Raw genomic sequence first — 17,428 nt, forward strand, 5'->3', positions numbered from 1 at the left:
CCTATTAATGATCATAACTATGCAACTGTCCCCTCAAATATTATGAATTTGGTGTCTATACCTAGGTTTTATGGGGAAAATAACACATAAACATCATCACACATGTTGAAGTTTACAATAGTTCACACAAATCACACATCGCGTCTAAAATGGCCGCCAAGATGGCCGACAAGATGGCCGCCAAGATGACCGCCAAAACCTATAAATGATCATTACTATGTAAATATCCACTCAAATTTGATTATTTTTTTTTTTGGGGGGGGGGGTTATACATAGGTTTCAAGGGGCAAATAACACATTTAGATCATCAGACATTGTTTAAGTTTATTATAAAACACACAAATCCAACATGTCGTCCAAAATGGCCACCAAGATGGCCACCAAAACCCATTAATGATCATAACTATGTAACTATCCACTCACATTTGATGATTTTGGTGTCTATACCGAGGTTTCAAGGGGCAAAGAAAACATTAAGATTATCAGACATAGTTTAAGTGTATTACATTGTATGTTACACAGAAATCTCACATGGCGTCCAACGACACAATACGAAGGACCACAAGTCTATTACTTTTGACGTGATGCTTGTTATGTGAAATGCATAGTTAGGAATAATTCATGCGTGTCTGAATTAATCAGTTTTTAAGTCAGCCATACTTCCGGTCATCAAAATGTAAAGTATGTATTTTCTTGCATTTATAATATGTTCTTTAGGTAAAATTCTTCCAGAGGGTATAATTCCGTGACGAGTACGATTTCAACTTCCAAAATGATCGGGAGTGTAATATAACAAAATTAATGTGCACGGAGGATGATCTTTGACACTGTCACGCACCAAATATTTTTGTATTCACGAAGGTAAAGGATACATGTGAAGGTAACTAACAGAAGGCTAAAGGTTGATGCGGTATTTTTCACTAGATCGATGCACTGCAGCGAGTCAGTGACATAGAATACCGCTGCCTATATGTTAAGGATTAATTGAAGGCAACGATATTGAAATAATAAAAAGAACATATCAATCTACAGTCAGTTCATCAGTATGCCAGTACAATCTACGGCATATGCCAGTGCGTGTGCAAAATAGTAATACATTAATTAAGAAAATGATACATGTACATGTCTTCTTCTTCGTCACTTACTAGTATATTTGATGAAGATAACGTTCAAAGAGGCATCTATATCAATATTATCTATCACCCGTGGTATTAAATGACTTCTTTTTGAAAAAGTTTCCTAAATTCTTTTGGTTTTTAAATCGCATTTCTTTCATTTTAAGAAATTGATTTTTGTTAAAATTACGCTTAGATTGTCTGCACTGATAGATCTACAAATAATTTTTTTTTCGCTATAAGCATCGCATGTCTACTATAACTAAGTTAATTAATCTTTGCATTGGCATAGGTCATGGCATAAGCGATTAACTCCTGTATCCGTTTAAACAATATAATTATAATCTCATTTAATGTTATAGCTTTCAGCGATTATTACATGAACATATTTATTTGTATTCGTTTTTAAATCAAATGTTAGTGGTGCGTGATTTGAAAATTCGGTAAAATCTTGACAAAAATCTGCCTAACAAATAATTAACCACGCTTTCGCCCTAACATATTTCATCAAACATGTGAATTTACTAACACTCGCATCGCTCCCTATTCGACCGTTACATATTCGTAAATCACGAGCTATGCATAACTTCAGAAAACTGTCACCAAAAGCGTTAGTTCGATTATCATTAGATGCCCGACGAATGTAAAAATCAGTTTCGTCATCTGCTGATTGAGAAACAGATCGATCATCGTACAAAGTCCGATTTCAAGACGTTTTAATCACACGAATACGCTACATTCCCATAATAAAAGAAAATAATGCAAATCTCTAGCAGTAAGTCGTTTTAAGTAACGATGTTCAAAAATGGAAAATATACACCGCACAATTTTTTTTACATGAATCAATCGCCCGACATTTATAAGTTCATATTGTTCACCTACCGAATAAAACAGTGGGAGTCTACGTTGTGTATTAGCAACCTGCTGTGATGATCTCTATCCTATCAGCTCAATTCATCGGCAACTAACATTGTATTGGAAAAATAGGATTACTGCCCAAATGACTGCTTTATTGCTATATTGTTGTGTCCATTTATAATTAGCAACCTTAAACAGAATTATGTTTATTCAGGAATAGCAATAGATTTGTTTCGACCATCACCGTGACTACATAACAAAACTAGCCTTCTTATAAAAATCTATAAAATTATTAAAATTAGTATTTGCATAGGATTCCATAACAAGATTACAATTGGGAATCCTCGGACAAATCACTGTCCGAAGCGTTCAGATTGAACAAGATTAATTACCTTAAAAATAATAATCGATTTTAAGGCAAAAATACCTTCAATCAAATAATATATAAAATAAAAATACATTAATTAAAGCTAAACGTTGCGATTTATAACGCACCAGTCATACCAGTTTTTCCTCACTTATTAACAACTACCCGAGATCAAAATCTAACGAATTTTTCAAACATTCAATTAATAGAGAGCAATATCTGGCTGTTTTAATCGAACCTAAATTTGGTTGCAATGGAAGTCAAAATTGATATGTAATGTTTTGTTTTTCAACTTCTTGCTCCAGAAAATGTTTTTTATTTACTTTTTCCATGTACATTAGTTAGTCCGTTTTAGCGTTATGATTAACTCAACAATATTGGTGAATTGAGTGTTAAAGATGTTTATCAAAGTTGTAGCATTAGTAGACGTTATACGAAATCTTGCAAAATAACGGCGCACAGACATTTCACTTAACAAACCTAGTAGGTGTACGTTTTGGCGGCTATTACGTCTGACTGCACTAAAATAATTACAATGCTATCAAGCAATTATCGTAAAATTATATTTGTTAAAACACACATGGCAACATAAAAAACGTCATTTCATTATATGTAAGCTAGATACGCTTTCCGAAACGTCACATTTCAACGTTGAAACTTCTAAAACGCAGTAATGACCATTAAAACCGCTTTAATAAATGTTAATAAATGTAAATACATGTTCTGCGACAGTGTTATTTATTATCTTATTTGTTCTTACGTTACTGACGCTGTTATCCATTTGCGTTACAACTTGTATAAGCGAATAGAAAATTTGTTTGTTTTAATCGATATCAATATTTGTAACAAAATATAAATTGGATTTATGTTTAGTTGCTTTAACCGAACACGAAAGTAAAAAGATACTGTTAACGCATATTTTCGTCGTTTCGAGTATGAGTCCTAAACATATATCTTTAAGAAAGCAAAATGAAGTTGTGAATGCGATTGCAAATAACCCACAGCCGATATATTGCTTTTTTGTATAATATCAGGTACTTCGTTACAAATGTGTGTCTTAAGCCGTTGATAACTGAATTTGTCATCCGTTCGCAATAATAATAGCGCCTTCAAGCGTTCCATACAAAAACTGTGAAGGAAATGGTCGAAAATCAATAATCACTTTTTTAAAGATGTATTTTTTCCAGAAAAGCACTTCATTGTCGTATTCAGTTAAATCGTGAACGGCGCTTTGTTCGGACCGTATACTTAATTTTTGAGAAAAAAAATGAAATGAAATACAAATAATGTATCATCATCTTAATCCTTTACGGATACTAACAAGTATTGCGATCTCAAACGCGTCTTATTACTTTTTTAAACATACCGTTGTGCGCAATTGTAAAATAATTTAATAAATACTACAAGTAATGATTTTAATGACTTCACGAGTGTTGGTTTGTTATCAAATTTGTTTAATAATTCGCTCTCAATTAGAATCGCTTAAACGGCTGTGGTAGCATTGTTGATGACGTTAATTACATAGACTATACGACTTATAATATTAAATTCTGATTGAGCAAATACGACGTAAACTGATCATAATTTCAACAAAAGCGATAATCTTGATACAATTTATATTTCTATGCACTTGCTTACTCGAGCATTCAGTTGTAGGTTGGTTAAAAAAAACATCAAATAATCAGAAAAAGACTCGTTCGTTGCTTTATTAATGTGTTTATTGTCACGGAATTTATTTCCGCCATCATTGCGGCATGCTGTTTTAGTGGGCGACAGCGTTAATTGACACAGTGTAGCGCTTAAGATCAAATTTTTACGATCAAGTCCATAAAAACTGCAGTAATAAACAAGTTTTTGATTATTATTTAATTGATTTTTTTCGTAATTTACATTATACAATGCGGGTTCGGTACTGACATTGCGCTTTCGGTACCGATACAGCGTTAATGGACATAATGTTACGCGCTTAAGATCGAATTTCTACGAAATGTTCCATGAAAAATGCATATATAAACATGTTTTCCGTTATTCTTTAATTGAAAATTTAACTGGTCAACTGATTATTTCCATAATTTACATTTTACAGTGCGCTTTCGGTACTGACAATGCGCTTTCAGTCACTATCAGTGTTATCAACGTATGTCGCAGCTTTTTTCGAAAGGCTCAGTCAATACTATCCCTATATTAATCGTGTAGGTATCTTTACAAACGTTACATTTCAATGCATTGTGTGGTGCAAATTTTATTTGCAAATTCATTATTTTGAATGAGAACAAAAACAATACAATTTTAGTGTTTTTTTATTTTGTAATCACTATCAATTTGATGAGCATATGTCGTGGCTCTTTTCGAAAGGCTCAGTCAATACTAGTCCTTTATTTATCATGGTGGTATCTTTACAAACATTACATTTCAATGCATTGTGTGGTGCAAATTTGATTTGCATTATTTGCAAAGGCATAATTTTGTATTAGCTCAAAGATTATACAATTTTAGTCATTTTTTTATTTTGTAATCACTATCAATTTGATCAACATATGTCGTGGCTCTTTTCGAAAGGCTCAGTCAATACTTACCCTATATTTATCATGTTGGTATCTTTACAAACATTACATTTCAATGCATTGTGTGGTGCACATTTCATTTGCATTATTTGCAAAATCATAATTTTGTATAAGCTCAAAAACAATACAATTTTAGTCATTTTTTTTATTTGTTACCACTATCAGTTTGATCAACATATGTCGTGGCTCTTTTCGAAAGGCTAAGTCAATACTAGCCCTATATTTATCATGGTGGTATCTTTACAAACATTACATTTCAATGCATTGTGTGGTGCAAATTTGATATGCATTATTTTCAAAGGCATAATTTTGTATTAGCTCAAAGATTATACAATTTTAGTCTTTTTTTTATATTTTGTAATCACTATCAATTTGATCAACATATGTCGTGGCTCTTTTCGAAAGGCTCAGTCAATACTAGCCCTATATTAATCATGTTGGTATCTTTTCAAATTTTGATTTTACAAAGAAGAAATTTTTATATGTGTAAATAAGATCTTAATTGTTTTTTTGTTTTTTTTTTATTATTACTTTTTTCTTTTTTTTTCTTTTTTTTGTTCGGCCAGCTATGGCATGGTTAAGTGCCACTGCTTAACATTTGATTTTACTATAATACGTTAGACCTATGTAAATAAGACCTAAAGATGTAATATAGTGGAGAAGGATGACGTGGCATAGTCAATATCTATATTTGGTTTGTTATAACTTTACTAGATGTCAGTTCACAATAATTATAGTTGCTTATCACCCTGGTATGTTCTAGGTAAATGATGTTTTGGATCCTGTGTATATCTGTTTGCCATGATCTAGTATACCATTTGCTTGGTTAAACCTGCTATTTTCTTTATTTATTTATTTTTTTCATTTTTTTTTTTTTTTTTTTTTTTGGCAATGGCCAATTTGATCAAACTCGGTAATTAGTATACGTTTTATACAATATCTATGGGTGGATTGTAACAAGTCATCGTTCTTCACGAAAATAAAAATAATAAAAAATGAATAATTACTCTTAGCAATATGTGTAAATAGGTATTGGCATTGTTTTATACTTATTTTATTATGTATTTTGTGCAAGCTGTGTCAAGCAGTAAACAGCTCTCTATGTTGGGGCTATTTAGTGGATGACATAATTTGTACAACACTACCATCTCTTAAAGCTCATAATGCTGAGCGGCAACACATGTGTTTTATGATTATATAGTAATACTCTGTGATGTGTAATATTGTGTTGATGAGATGTAAATAAACTATTAAATCTAAAAATCTAAATCTTTCAAACGTAACATTTCAATCCATTGTGTGGTGCAATTTTAATTTGCATTTTTTTTTTATACAAATTCCTAATTTGTATTAGCTCAAAAACAATACAATTTTTGTCATTTTTTTAAATTTTGTAACCACTATTAATTTGATCAACATATGTCGCAGCTTTTTTAGAAAGGATCAGTCAATACTAGCCCTACATTAATCATGTTTTTATTTTTTCCTGTGTATCATTGTGTACGGTTCAATGAGCATATTTCCATACTTATGTTTTAAATTAATATTTTTTTTATATATTTTCAGTGCGCTGAAAAGAAGCAAAAGAGGGTCTCTCGCTCTTTAGACGAAAAGTTTGAACCCGCAAAGGAAAATGTCATGACGCCAGCGAAACTTGGGCGTACAAACCCAGGTCATTTCCACATTAAGAACTGTTAATGGTTGAAAAACATTGTGGACTGTAAATAGTGCTGACATACATGGGTGATCACAGCTATGCCAAGGATACTGATACTGATTCAACACGGAAATTTGATTACTTTCTTTTCCTGAGACGTACCTTGACAAACCCAGCACTAAGATGATGCTACTATATTCATGTCTACTAGATAAAGCAGTGGCGACAACAAACTTAACAAGCATTCAGACTTGCCTAAGACAAAAGAAAATTCAATCTGAATTAGTTTCAAATATTCAATGGATAAAATTAAACTGTTGCATTTTTTCATAAATGAGCACATTCCAACAATGAATATCTCTGCTAAACTCAAACGTGACTGTTAGATCTTTGATCATGTTAATCAAAATTCTGTTCCCAGAACTCATTATAAATATAAATTGTTCAAACCTTTTAAAACAAGATAATTTGGTACTTAATTTTAATAAGCTTTTTGTGTATTGCTGTAGGCTTTGAATAAATCTTCTGCATCACCATGTCAGGAGGAACCTCAGTCTTTTGTTGTTGAAATAATAAATAGAAAATTGTTAGCCTTATTATTAAGTTCTATTTCACATTGCATATAGTTACTTGTGCAAAATCTTTTTCAAACATGTGATTTTTTCACATGCTATTTTAAAATATTTTCTCTAACTGAATGCTCATTACACTTAGTAACATGAATGTATTGTTACACATACTCTTAAAATTAAATAATACCAAGATTACCTATCATGCATGTACTAATGTGCATGTTTCAGTGATAACTAATTAATACTGAGAAATAAAACATAAACGACTTTTATGAATTGCCTTGCCTTCAAATTCTCCTGATTTGTATTCAATACTTGAACACGAAATCACGAAAAGACTTTCAGTACTACTATGGATATCATGTTCAAAAGGAGTCCAACAGAATAATATAATGGCATGCGAACCTTCATTGTCTCGGATGTTAAAGAACAAATATATATTTTTAATTGTACGCAATTGACAGGCGTTGATAATGTTGATATTTATCAGAACAGAACAGAACAGACAGTTTATTAAGACTTATACATAAGTACATCGTCTTTAATGCATATAATTATAAATAAAGTAATGTCACGTATCCTTATACTATAGTAGGTAACCAAATCAATATAATGATGTATATATGTTAGTAAGTAAAATGACATTTCAGAACTAAATTCAATGAAATGACATTTCTAAACAAAATAAGAACCGAGATAAACAACGATTTTGACAAGGAGAAACATAATAATGTTAAAGGCAGTAAGGACAGTGTATTACAAATACTATCAGTGACTGCAAAGTGATACATACACTTCTTTGAAGAAAGTCAAACTATAATTCAGTGGTATTATTTAAAATAGCATTTCGTACAGATAATGCTTCCTTAACATATTTACACACGTTAAATATTTCAAATTTACAAGTTGATGTTAATAAACTTTGGAACTTAACAACCGATGGATTCACGAAATAAAAACGTTTAATGAATTTTTGCCGTAGAAAACGGTAACATGAACAAACACAAATAAAATGGAATTCATCCTCTATATCCCGTTGATAAAAACAAAGGCAATAACGTTCTTCACGGGGGATATTGTTGCGTGAGTATCTTCCTGTCTGAATTCTCAATGTGTATTTATCACACAGCAGAGTAACATTTTTAATTAATTAAAAGACCGGTCTCTGCTATAAGCACATATGTGCGATATACAATGACAATTGAAACCCTGAGAAACAAATGGTATTGTTACTCGTCAACGCATCCGGTAATTGGGTTCCGTGTAGCATACTGCGTGTTAATATTACTAATTTTTTATTTACAAGACACACATGGCAGGTGTGGAATCTACAGGTCTATTAAACAAAACTCAGTCGGGTTTTCGCAAATATCATTCTTGTCAAACAGCATTGATTAATATAGTTGATTCATGGCTTAAACAAATTGATAATGGAAATCTGGTAGGTACAATTTTCTTGGATTTAAAAAAAAAGCATTTGATCTTGTGGACCATATGGTTCTTTTATACAAATTAAAACTTTATCATTTTAATGATAGGTCATGCGACCTATTTTCTTCATATCTCCGCAATCGATTTCAGTATATCAAAGCAGAAAGCACTACCTCTACTTGTAAAAGCATCATTGCTGGTGTTTCCCAAGGATCTATTTTAGGACCTCTTCTATTTCTTATTTACGTTAATGATCTTTCGCTAGATCTTACATGTGATTCGGGAATGTATGCTGATGATACAACATTGCACACTGTGGGAACAAATATTCAAACACTTCAAAATAAGCTACAAACAAATCTTTCAATCGTAAATGATTGGTGCCAAACTAACAACATGATTATTAATCCACTAAAAACTACTTGTATGGTATTAGGGTCGAAACGGAAAGCTAAAAACTTAACAAATCTAAAACTTAAAATTTCAGATACGGTGATCAAAACAGTAAATTGTCAAAAACGTCTTGGCCTTTATATTGACAATACTCTATCTTGGAAACTACACATTAACAGCGTTTGTTCAAAAATGTCATCAAGAATGTTTCTTTTGCAAAAAATAAAACCATATTTAACCCTTGAAATGCGTAAGCTCTTCTATAATGGTTATATCTCACCTATATCCGACTACGCATGCGTTACCTGGAGCTCAGCGGCCAAACCGGAAATAAATAGAACAGTCAAAATACAAAAGCGTTGTGGTGCACATATTTAAATAAAAAGTACAACACTAACTCAAAAACACTATTTAAAGATCTAAAATGGTTGACTTTCGAACAGCGTTATCACTATTTCACGTCAGTTATTGTATTTAAAGCATTTCACAATCAAACCCCAACATACATACGTGACCTTTTGACACCTTCACAAAATAATCACTATAACTTGCGATCTTGCGAAAAGGGGGATTTAAAGCTAGTGCGTATACCAAAAACAAACCATTTCAAACAATCGTTTGAATATTCTATCAAAAAAAATTGGAATTCGTTACCCCAATCTATACGTCAAACAAACAATTTAATTACATTTAAGAAAAAATTAAAAGCGTATCTTTCTTCCACACTTTATGAAATAAATTGAACATGCTTCATGTTGTTTTAGTAAATAACATTAGTTTAATAATTGAATACTGTTCTAGCATAAATGGTTATTGTAGTTTTATGTCTGTCATTTGTTTTTAATTATAATATATATCATCATAAGTGTGCATGCATATATGATTTTTTATGTTTTGTTCTTATTGCTCAAGATGAAATATGATGTATTTGTTGTAAATTGTATATTGTTAGAAGACCTTGTTGAAAATAAGAAATGTATTATATAAATTGCATATTATGTAATTTCATCTGATGTATTTCTTAACAAGTCTATCTTCTTTAAATAAAGATCTTATTATTATTGTTATTATTATTAAGGCAAAATTGAACAAATATGTATTTGTTTATTAAACAACAAAAGTCGAATATTGCGAAACAACTAATAGTCCTTCAGCCAAGTACCCAAAAAATTTAGGTGGGGTGTACCAGTAAGGGGGGCAAAATTACACCTATATATCTTGGAAGATGCATGCCAGTAGCATATGAAAATGGTTGATAACAGTCTGGTACTGGCAGCTTTTGGTATTTTTTTCTTCTTTGAAGATGGGGCATCAAACAGCTTAATTTTCATAAATTGTCTAGGAGAAATTAAACCGCAAATTGCATGTAGTATTTAAGTAGGGTAAATACATGAAAAAATACCTTCAACCACCAAAAAATTGCTACAAAAGGTGTTTTAAAGGGGCCTTTTCACAGATTTTGGCATTTTTTTAACTTATTCATTAAATGCTTTATATTGATAAATGTAAACATTGGATCGTAAAAGCTCCAGTAAAAAATCAAGAAAAAAAATAAAAAAAGGAAAAGAACATTGCCCGGAGCAGGTTTCGAACCAGTGACCCCTGGAGTCCTGCCAGAGTCCTGAAGTAAAAACGCTTTAGCCTACTGAGCTATTCCGCCGAGTACACATTCGTACGTATTTTATACCTTATATAAGCAATCTTCGTAGTTTCACAAAATTTAACGACAAAAACAGAACTCTCCAAATTATTCAATCGTTTCGCGTTGCAACGCTTTATAATTTTTAGGTTTTAAAATCGTCAAAAGATGCATATAATGGCTATATTAGAGCATGGTTAATGTTCAGTATTACTGTTTCCTCACAAATATCATAACTAAAACGAAAACTTACGAATCTGAAACAACTTTTTTCAATTTTGTCAATTTACCAAAGCGTGAAAAGATCCCTTTAACTCAACCTGGTAAAACATATCAAAAGTTTACCACAATCGGACCTCCGGGAAGTGTTTGTTTTTCAAGATGGCCGCCAAGATGGCCGCCAATACCTATTATTGATCATAACTATGTAACTATACAATCACATTTGAACAATTTGGTTTCTATTCCTAGGTTTCAAGGGGCAAAGAACACATAGAGATAATCAAACATTGTTTAAGTGTACAATTGTACGCACAACTCCAACATGGCGTCGAAAATGGCCGCCAAGATGGTTGCCAAAACCAATAAATGATCATAACTATGTAAATATCCACTCAAATTTGATTATTTTGGAGGCTATACGTGGGTTTCAAGGGGCAAAGAACACATTTAGATCATCATACATTGTATAAGTTTATAATATTACACCCAAATCCAATTTGGCGTCCAAAATGGCCGCCAAGATGGCCACCAAAACCTATAAATGAGCATAACTATGTAACTATCCACTCAGATTAGATGATTTTGTTGTCTATACCAAGGTTTCGAGGGGTAAAGAACAAATTACGTTCGTCAGACATAGTTTAAGTTTATTATGTTACACAGAAATCTCACATGGCGTCCAATGACACAATACGAAGGACTGCAAGTCCATTACTTTTGACGAGATGCTTGTTATGTGAAACGCCATAGTTTGGACCTGCCGCGATTTCTGGATTTTGCCAAGAGGATCGATATTTTTCAGCTTCAGGCAACACTGAATTGGCAGGGAATTACGCGTATCTTGCATCAGCAAAGCCAGTACACAAGGCTGTTGTCAGTCAAAGTCTTGCCTATGATAAATATGTACAATGGGGACAAAGCGTGCATTCTGTCAACATAAGTCTTAGTTTGCAACCTTGCCACAACCTTCACACAGTTGTAACGTTTAACCAACCCTTGTATTGGAAGGTTGCCGGAAGCATCATTGATGCGCCACCAAGTAGTGGAAAATGTTGTTCAGAATTTTGGATGTTTCATAAACGTACGAACTTGCGGGGGGGGGGGGGGGGCAAAGGATCCCTCATGGAAGAAACCGCTCTCAAAAACATACTTGAGGCTGTCTATTGAGAATTGCAATTGTGCACATTGTGACACGAAAAGCTCTCCAGAGAGCTTCACGGGACCATCTTCTTGTTGAAAAGTGCAAACAAAGCCAGCTTTCAGCCGAAAAGACCAAGGAAGATCCAGACATTCAGATACTGCTGGATCATGCCAAGGATTTGTACTCTTCCCTATTTAGGGTCAAAAGAACGCTAGCAGATGATATGTTATGCGATTTTGATCAAACTCGAGAGGGCTACAGAGAAGAAGAAACATGAAATTGCCCAGACCTCAAAGACAAGCATAGTATGGCTGAATTATCAGCTTATGATTAACAATTCAAGGGTGTTGATTAAAGTATATCGTACTGGGTGTTGGTTGATGCATTAGGTAGTGCCCGATTTGCTATTCATCTTTGCTGCAGCTGGGTACATTACCTGCAATCTGCGTTTTACTACACATACCTGCAGCAAATAAGCAACCTGGAGGAAACGCACCCGGACGTTTATCGAAAGATCGAGATTGGTTTTCACGTTGTTTGTAGGAGCCATCAGTGCTGGGCTGGGCTAGGACTTGATCTTGTTATTGAGCAAACATTGATGATGTTTTTTTTTATAGAGCACATGTTGTCTAACTCGCGGCAGTGGAATGACCGAGGAAATGCAAACCCCTTACCCTATCTGCAACGTCCGAGCACAACAGTGCGATGCAGGATTTCACAGACCTGACCTATACTACAAGTCCACAACACAAAGACTAAACTGAGGCGTGCATCAAAGGGGATTCTTCTGATCTAGAGAAAATGCAGACACAGATTACAAGCTGCTCACCATATATAGCTGACCCTACTCTGAGAAACATGGTCAATGAGATAGTGGCTGGGTCAGATGTGAATGTTCATGCAATTGAGGCGGTTTGGAAAACGATCATAAGAGATATCATAAGAAAGTCGGTCTTTGCTTATACATTCAAGACAAAATACAAAGCCAAATCTCTTGGGAATAGCTTGGCTGTTTATATCGCTTCTGACCGTGATTTTGATCTTGCCCTTCTGTTCCAGCGTTTTCTGGTGGTGTCAAAATCTGGAGATCCTTCCCTTGCAGTCACATTGTCTAATGAACTGAGCTCCCATCCTGCTGCCTTTTTTGAAGCCAAGAACATTCTTTGTTCAGCAAATAAGACTCAGATCGCTCAGTCAATTTGAGAGAATGCTGTAGACACATCATGTGAGGCTGTGATGAACTGTATTCATGAAACAGATGCATGATGGTGGCACTTTGCTGCATCGTTAACCATGGAGAAGGGCGATTCATATAACGCAATAGCCGAGTTTTATGTAGATTCAGAGAAAGGCATTACGGACAAGCGACAGTGGGGTTCGATGGCTACGAAGACGGTGATTATAACAAAGACAAAATGCACCTGAAACGTGATTTATATTGTGAGTTTCAGCAAAGAAACAGAATGCTCATGTAAAAAAGGAAGACTTTTTGTGTCGTGACAGAAACAATGCCGGCATGATTGCTCTGATCAGCATAACTATGACTAAAATGGGATGCTATGTTGGTCTGTCTTTAGGGGATGCAGAAGTTCAAATTGTTAAAGCAACAGTATAACGATCCCGTCGTAGCACCAAAACGTTGGTGGGCGAGGATACAGATTTGCTCATCTTGATCCTGCATTACTCCGAAAGGGACAATAAGACCATCTACTTCCGCTTTTATGTAAATAAAGTCATAGGAACGCAAATTGTACAATATTAACCTTTTGAGAGAACTCGTGCTTATTCAGGCTGTAATTAATCTTCAATGATTCAATTTGCAAGAGTAAAAAATGAAGTCAACAGAAGTTAGTAAAACCTGATCCTATCATGAAGTCATGTGCTGGTTGATTCTCTCTTCCAAATGTCGTAAATTGGATTTTATGATTATTTAACTCCTCAGTTATAATCTAAATTCGATTAAAGTGTTCCCTGTCTCCTAAACTCTGGCATTTTACATAACAACCATAACGTTGAGTAACAAGTTATGGACTTGTGGTCCTTCGTATTTTGTTGATGGCCATTTTGGACGCCGTGTTGGATTTATGTGTAACGTAATAAGCTTACATTTTGTCTGGTGATATAAATGTGATATTAATGTGTTATTTGCTTTCTGAAACCTGGGTATATACACCAAATTAATCAAATTTGAGTGGATAGTTACATAGTTATACATGTATTTTATAATCATAAATATGTTTTGGCGGCAATCTTGGCGGCCATTTTGGACTCCGTGTTGGATTTGTGTGTAATATAATAAACTTAAACAATGTCTGATTATCTAAATGTGTTCTTTGCCTCCTGAAACCTATGTATAGACACCAAAATCGTCAAATTTGAGTTGAGAGTAACATAGTTATGATCATTAATAGGTTTTGGGGACCATCTTTGAGGGTCATCTTGGCAGCCATTTGGACGCCATGTTGGATTTCTGTGTTACATAATTAACTTACACTTTGTCTGATGATATTTATGTGTTCTTTGCCCCCTGAAACCTAGGTATAGACACCAAATTCATCAAATGTAAGTTGATAGTTACATAGTTATGAAAATAAATAGATTTTGGCGGCCATCTTGGCGGCCATTTTCGACGCCATGGTAAACTTAAACAATTTTTGATGATCATTATGTGTTCTTTGCCCCTTGAAACCTAGGTATAGACACCAAATTCATCAAATTTGATTGGAAAGTTACATAGTTATGATCAGTAATAGGTCTTGGCGGCCTTCTTTGTGGCCATCTTGAAAAAACACTTTCTGGAGGTCTGATTGTGGAAAACTTTTGATATGTTTTTAAGGACCTTCTACCCTACCAGGATCAGTTAAAATACCTTTTGTAGCAATTTTATGGGGTTCAAAGTGTATATTGACCCTACTATTTTGGCGGTTCGCTAGTTATTAGGAACTTTTCTTGCAATCTCATTAATATTCATAGATATGCAAATGTACTAATTTGAATATTTAACTGCAGATCATACTAGGTAATAATCATAATCTTCATTTTAACACCAAACTTTTTTTCTAGAACCAATTTTGAAGAAATATTTGAGAATTATACTAGCTAAACTAGATATTTAGTCAAAGCCTGACGGTTGCCACAGAAACAGCTCAATAATAATTTATAGCTGCCCAACTGAGATTGTTATCACACATTTTGTTTATTTTTATTGAGTATACAATCAAATACGATAGGTGTTGTTTTGCCCCCCTGAGCGGTACACCCCAACCCATCTTGCTGATAGACTATATCACCATACATGAGCGAGATCGCTCGCAATCGAATGAATCGATCTGCTTCCTTTCAATACATGAAGGTCCGTTTAGCTGCACAGGTTCTGAGCGACTCTATTGATGAATATTAAAATGACATGCGAAACTTTCGGAGGTAAAAGAACAATTATACATTTTGAATTGTTTGCACTTAACATGTCTTGATAATGTTGCTATTTTAAACAAAACATGGTAACATTTTAATTATATTAAAAGACCGGTCTTTTGTACATGCACAAACGAGCGATAAACAACGGCAATTTTACCCTGGCGAAACAACCGGCAATTAATATTCATCAAAGGGTCCGATAATTGGGTCCCCGTTCGACATACTGCGTAATAATTAGACTAATAACTGATTGATTTTGAGATCAACAACGCAACACTTGAACGAATAGGTACTCGTTAATTTAACATTATATAATTTGAATCCGAAAAAACGTAACCCGCTCAAAATAAGGAAATAAGGAGATTATCGAATCTCGCGCACCGGTTGATTTCGCGTGCTGTAACGGGGTATCGCGAGGTTGCTAATCCCTTTGCTGTATAGGTCATTGGAATAACTTTATTGAAGTGGTTTTTAGATGGTCGCTTTAGCGACCGTCTAAAGTGCTTAGTGTAAAATTCAGGTCGGTACGGCCTAGGTACGAGGAGCCCAATTCCCGCTTACTACGCGTATCCGCGCAAGAAAGAGTTGTAAAATATATGCAAGAGGTTTGAGTTCTCCAATTATGTTTATTCACAAATGGAAACATTATATTAATATCGTGTTAAATGCAATAGTTTCGAATGGTGTTTTATGATCGTATTGTACGTGTCGCGGAGGAGATTGTTTATGAATTATTAAAATAGTCCACTTTCTGCTGCGTCTGCGTGACGTAGTATTTTCGCTCATCCTATTCATAAATCTGAGGCTGACGATAAACAAAGGGGAGTCCGGGTGAGAATAACGCACTAGTATAAGGTTACGCTTGTTTATATTCACAGGTCTCAATTAATAATACGTTGACCACGAGTTCAACAATTATTACAGGGATGCGATAGACAACATAAAAAAAATATTTCATTATCGCTGAAACTGAATATTAAAAAACATTTCAATATAACAAGAATATTCTCTTAAAAATGTAGTCTTGCTGTTTTGAAATGCGGTTTGGAATTTTGGTTTCTTAATAACTTAATTCAAAACAAAGGTTTAATTATAGTGTTTTTTACTTGTTAGTCGCATATTTACCGCATTATAATGTGTGTTATAATAGGCAAACCATACATTAGTAAAATTCAATCTGCCTTCGCACATAGAAGGAATGGGTCAATTAGGTGCTGCGTTTCCTTTGCTTACTTCAGTTAGAGGTCAATTCTTTACGTAATAGCAATCACAAGGCCCCGGCTTCAAAGGAATTGCGGAGCGTTCTTACATAATAAAAGTCGTAGTCGCATGGTATTCGCGTTTAGCGTCCTATTTCGTCACGTGGTTCTTTTTCGCGGGTGTTTTGGCATTTATGATATGAGGCTTTTAATAGATGCGCCTGTCGATAAACAAAGGAAAGTCCACGGGGGATAACGACGAAATAGGTAACGCTCTCACATACAACTCAATGACGTAGTACAGGTCGTAAATTGAGGCTGTTATAGATTCGGGAAAAAGTTGACGCTTATTTATATTCTAAATTCATAAAACGTTGAATATAAGTTCAACACTAACTTCAGCGATACGATAGACAAAAACAAAAAAATGTGTCATAATCGCTAAACCCGAATATAACAAACAATTTATAATAATAATACGAATGACCTGTTTCGTAACCTCGTTCATGCTACTACATCGGGTATTTCTGGACAACGTTCTTTGGTTCTCAACAGATAGCGGCAATCTTTGGTATTTACGGGAGCTAGCAACGCAATAGTAGAAGGTTAATAGAAGGTTTAGCTTGTTTATATTCACAGTTCTCAATACATAGACAGTTGGATATGAGTTCATCAATTACTACAGGCATACTATAGGCAACCTCGAAAATCTTTATAATCGCTAAAACCGAAAACAACATATATTAAATATATTTATAACAATAAATATCTTTTAAAAATGTAGTCGGCGTATACGCTGACTTTGAAATAAAGTTAGCAATTTACTTTTCTAAATAAATAAATACAATTAAAC

This window comes from Dreissena polymorpha, chromosome 8, assembly GCF_020536995.1.
Source record: "Dreissena polymorpha isolate Duluth1 chromosome 8, UMN_Dpol_1.0, whole genome shotgun sequence".
Lineage (NCBI taxonomy): Eukaryota > Metazoa > Mollusca > Bivalvia > Myida > Dreissenidae > Dreissena > Dreissena polymorpha.